This window comes from Ananas comosus, linkage group 15, assembly GCF_001540865.1.
Source record: "Ananas comosus cultivar F153 linkage group 15, ASM154086v1, whole genome shotgun sequence".
Lineage (NCBI taxonomy): Eukaryota > Viridiplantae > Streptophyta > Magnoliopsida > Poales > Bromeliaceae > Ananas > Ananas comosus.
Genome location: NC_033635.1, coordinates 9,181,053 through 9,186,729, shown reverse-complemented (window position 1 = coordinate 9,186,729; position 5,677 = coordinate 9,181,053). Strand labels below are relative to the sequence as shown.

The window sequence follows — 5,677 nt, the reverse complement described above, 5'->3', positions numbered from 1 at the left end:
CATTTTTTATGAGATTTTTATTTTCACGTTCATTTTTAGGACTACTCGTTGATAGGTAAATGATGCCGAAAATTATGAATTTAGTTTTCAAATACTTTTAATAGTGTAGATTTAAGGCTAATGGAGCGCATCGTCGATTTGGAAGCCGCATCATTGAAAAATTGGTAGCACGAAGGCTTCCGTACTACGATAGTATACAGCCTAGCTATATATATAATATATATATATATATATAGAAGAGAGAGAGACAGAGAGAGAGAGAGAGTTGGCTAGATACTATTAATAGGTAAAAGCCTTTTTGCTATTCAAGTTTTTAGGCCTTTGGATTAATTTTTTCATTATTTTTAACCATTGGATTAACTATTATAATCCGAGTGGGACCACTCATCTAGGGGACCACTTAACTTAAGAAGGATAATATCATCCTAACCCTACAATTTTCATCAAGGGTTAAAAACTTGATAGCAAAAAGGATCTTTTGCTATCAATAGTATTCGCGCCTAGCTCTATATATTATATAGACTGGCTACTATACTATGTAGCACGGAGCGCTCCGTGCTACCAAGTTTTCAATGATGCCGGCTCCAAATCGACGATCGGCTCGTTAGACCTTGATCTATACTATTGAAAGTATTACAAACTAATTATAATTGTTCATATCATTTGCCTATCAAACAAAGTCTAAAAGTTGAACGGCTGAAAATAAAATCTCATGAAAATGATGATAAAGATTTAAATTCAAAGATCAGATATACTGATCTTACTCTAAGGCATGTTTGTTAACTAAATAGACTTGGGGTGGAGTGGACTTTGGGTTGAAGTGAGTTGTGGGTGAAATAGTTCACTTATGCTGTTTGTTTTTAAACTGTGGCAAGTGCAGTTCTGGCAGTTCTGTTGTTTGTTTGGTAGGAAGTTAGATTGACGTAAAAAGTGTAGCTCTCCACCCCGGTATACTTACCTCAAAGTGATATTATTGTCTATTTTATAACTTATAGTGAATAATATAATTATTATAAATAAAAATTATATAATTTTATATGTATATAATTATATATATTTATATTATAAATAAATTTTAAAAATTATATTATTTGTTTGCATATAAATTATAATAATGCAACAAATAAAATTCTAAGTTAAAAATTATTAACATTTAACAAATTTATTTTTCATCATTTTCTAAATATACAAATTAAACAAAAATATATTAAGCTATACCTAATCAAATTTGATCATATTTTAGACATACAATCAAATAAAAAATTTAATTATTTTCACAATTGAATATATTGGATGAAATGAAGAGTACCCTAACACATTAATCCATTCTTGCTTTTTTTCACTTCCCCGAAATTGACTTCGCCCATGGAGGGCGAGTCAAGTTCCTTATTTGGGTGAACTGAACTTTCGGGCGTAATAAAAATTACGGTGAACAAACAGCGGAAGTGGTTAGTTTTCACCGAAAATCACTTTCCCCGTCTCACTTCCACTCCATTCCTCGAAACAAACATGCCCTAAATAGTGAAAGAATTTTCTATAAAATTTTCATCGCATTTGGATTGTTTTACACCTGTTAAACTCACAACACACCACATGGCCATTAAAATTGTCAATTTTGAGGATCTTTTGATCACTAGTCAATTGATGTCGAAAAAATTTGAAATTTAGTTTCCAAATACTTTCAATAGTGTAGATCAAGTCTAACGGAGCGATCGTCGATTGGAAGCTCATCATCGAAACACTTGGTAGCACGGAGCGCTCCGTGCTACGATGAGCATAGTAGCCGCGACTTATATATATATATATATATATATATATATATATATATATATATATTCCTTTAAATTTACGAAAATATGATGTCATAATGAGTTCTCTTTGGAAATGTTTGACCACGCGTGCACTAGTGCAACATCGCCTCGGCCATGTCGAGCACCACCACATCGCCGGCGTCGTCCACTTCACTGCTGACGACAACGCCTACGTTCTCCAATTTTTCGAGGGGATCCGCCGCATCAAGTATGCATCCCCCATTTCCCCTCTTCCCTTCCAATTTAATTAATATGCATCCCTCATTTTCCCTCTTCCCCTCCAATTTAATTAATTTTTTTTTATCTAATTAGTGTATTTTCTCAATAGATATGTTTGGATGTATGTTTGGAGATGTTTGTTTGGATAAATTTGATCACCATGATTTAAGGACTTTGATATCATGTTAGTAGATTTTCATTAGTTCTGCATATATCTATCCTCTACAGAACCTGCAACGGTTGAAACCTCTCGTACATCTATATTAATTACAAGATTCGCATAGTTAATATTGTTCGAAACTAAGTTGGTATGTTCTTAAGTGGTGTACGTGAGGTTATTGTGTATAAACAGTTAATCAGTATTTTCCATGACATGCCAACATGGACATAATGCTCTTGTCATAGCATTTTGATTGTGAGCCTCTTGTGATACAATCATCTAGTTGGAACCTAGCAAATGTACATTAATTCTTTCTCTTTTTTTTCTCTCAGTTTGATTCTTGTTGGTTAGTTTTCTACTATTTGGAATAAGTTATTTTCAACTCTTGCTAGTCAAGTGGGTAGCTGTTTGAGTTAATTAAACTGATTCTGTTGAAACTCAAAAAGCTCCACTTGTTTTTTTTGTTTTGTTTTGGTTTGTTTTGTTTTGTTTAGGTCATCAATCAATTGATCAGTTGAGCGGTATTAGGTGACTTGATTGTCCAATTCTAGCAGTTTGGGCAATCAACTATGCGCGCTAGTTAACATAGCCTATCAGATCCTCTCTTTGTTGCAGTGAGATTTCCTTTTATTAGTACATTTTTTTTTTTGTATATACACGAGAAAGTTTATGTTTCTTATAAATCAGCTTTTAATATATACCTTTTGCAGGTTTCTATGGCCAGATTGAAAGAACTTCATAAGATCACAATTCGGCATCAAAATTATAATCAATTGCACTCGGAGATAAGTTCTCAAACTACTCATCATGTGCAACTAAGTTTAAATAGTCACTCACAATCTAATGAGAATCAATTGGGGCATTCTTCAATAGATATAATTGAGAGTTACAAAATGAAGCTGAACAAGCAGGTAAATTTAGTTTTTCATAAGTGATATACTTATATCAATTAGCTACATTTTATTCTAATGTCTCTATAGTTTTGTGTATTAACTGTTTTAGAAGAAAAGAGGGCTGGAGGACCTACTTTGTTAACTGAAATTTGGAATCTTCCCAAAGATGAGTGGATTATAGTAAATTTCAATAATAGATGGCAACCTATTGGAAAAGAAGGGCGTGTACTTGCTAGCTTTTTGGGGATTATGGCAGGAAATGCCAATTTAACACCCCTTCACATCCAAGATTGGCGTGCCTTTCCAAGAAAGGAGAACAAAAGACTATTCAAGTTGGTAGAGGTAAAAAGATTGTAAAATTAAAGCCATGTACATTTGATGCAAAGTTACTAAGTAATATTTGTGTTCTTTTTGTTGCAGTCAAAGTTTTTAATCCCTCCACGTGGTGAAAAATGGGTCCTAAGATCATTAGGGAAGAAATGGAAGGACTATAAATGTGAACTAAAGGGAGAATACTATTTCAAATATAAAAATATTGATGGTGTATTGGAGCATAAACCCGAACGAGTACCAAGAGATCAATAGACTTCTCTCGTCTCTTTTTGGAACTCGGATAAAGTAAAGGTATGAAAAAAATTATGGCTATTAGAATCAGATCTAAGTGTGTAATTGTTCATTTAGAATAAGATTGTTATCTCATAACATTTTCATATAATATTAGAAGCATAGTAAGAAAAATAGAGAAAATCGTTCAAAGCAAAAGATGCCTCACATTGCAGGATCCAAGAGTTTTGCATGCTTGATGGCCGAAAAGGTATTTCATGAACTTAACTTTGGTAAACGAGAATGTCAACTATAAGTTTGTTTTGTGACTATATATAATCATGTTGTACTAAATTAGTAAGTTTGTTAGGCTAAAGATGGAGTTGAACCATCACAGGCTCATATATTTATAGAAACTCATAAGCCACGCAAGGATAGAAGGCCAATTGATGAAGAATCAATTCAGAATATTGTAAGCTTTACATGTTTTTGATGGTTTTGGTCTATTATGAAATACTTTCTATCATAGTGTTGTTAGTTTCTTCCTGATTCATCTGGATATATAACAGATATATGCGCTAGTGCCAAGTAAAAAACTTATCAATTTCTTCATAGAATGATGATTGAGACTGTTACTACATTTATTTTTAGCATGTATTTTGTTTGGCTAGTTGCAAGTGCTTGTGCTTCCCCCAAATTAATCCTCTTCTTTTCCTATGGATGATTTCCAATATCAATGCACTTTCACTGTCAATGTGCTATGTTGCTTATATTAGTAATGCTACTTGTATTTTGGTTGGTTGGTTGCATGTATTCTTGTCATTGTTATAGTTATACGTATTTTGGTTGGTTGGTTGCATGCATTCTCGTCATAGTTGTATTTATATGTATTTTGTTTGGTTAATTGAATGTATTCTTGTCATAGTTATTTTTAATATCACCTACTATTTTATGTTTAATTAATGCTACTTTATTTTATGTTTAGAACTCTATGAAGCAAAAAATGAAAAAGCTATCAAATTCTATAGAGTATGACAACAAACGTGTTGCTTGGGAAGGTGATATATTCTCTCAAGTAATAGGGTTGGAGAGACATGGTCAAGTGCGTGGGCTTGGACTTGGTCCGACTCCTACTAGTTTGTGGGCTCCAAGCACTTCAAATTAAATAGCTTCTAGAGATTGTGAGAGAGTGAAACAATTGGGAAAAAAAATAAAAATGATGGAACGGTATCATGAGAATGAGATGAAGGTTATGACAGAAAATCAAGCTAGACTAGATTCTGAAATTGCACTGATGAGGTCAATCATTAATAGAAGGTTTCCTGAAGAGGTACTATCATCTGCTTCTACATCCCACGAGACGGTGAGAGTATTCATTAGCACATTCAAATTTATCTATATATCATATTCTTTTTTATCTATTTGTTTGAGAAAATTACTTCTTTTTTATGATTTTTAAAATACTTTTTCTCTATTTGTCTATTGTTTATTTTGTCTAAGTATAAAAGATATTGTTGTAAAATGTGTTTCTTATATGGTTGTAAAATAGGTTCTTGATCATTCAAGTACTCATTACGACAAAATTGCACAAAATGCAGGATGCTCTAGTTTTTTTTTTGGTACACCTCAATCTAGTGACATGGCAATCTATAATATCTTATAAATTCTAAATATATTTTCTTAGCATATTTGTTAATAATTTGTTGACCATTTATGTTTATATATTTTTTTTGCAGATTATTCTTCTTAAGCCAATGGATCGCACTTTAAGGATGAGTTTTCTTGATGTGTAGTTTGAACTTCTCTATTGGAGTGCATAGAACTTACCTTCTGCCTATAAAAGCTTTTAATTGCAGCTTAATCTTCTTGTAGTTCGAATTTTTTTTAGCTATATAATATTTGATTGACATTTGTTTTGTAATAAAAATTGATTTTGACATTTATTTGTACTCATAATACTTTTGAGATGTAATAGGCTTCTATATTCAGATTATTTGATTTTTCTTGAATGTCGGGTTCTTAGTTTTTATTGTATATGTATTATTTTTTGA

The 5,677-nt window shown here is 32.1% G+C and overlaps 1 long non-coding RNA gene across 4 annotated transcripts; it reads left to right on the top strand.

Annotated features, from left to right (window-relative positions):
• On the top strand, positions 1,878–5,262 carry LOC109721611. Of its 4 annotated transcripts, none has more exons than XR_002219241.1 (5): positions 1,878–2,019; positions 2,901–3,101; positions 3,193–3,707; positions 3,997–4,098; positions 5,176–5,262. It is a non-coding gene; the product is annotated as an uncharacterized LOC109721611 (long non-coding RNA). The 4 variants fall into 4 exon arrangements; XR_002219239.1 differs by having other exon boundaries at positions 3,863–4,098; XR_002219240.1 differs by lacking the exon at positions 1,878–2,019 and adding an exon at positions 2,668–2,804 and having other exon boundaries at positions 3,863–4,098.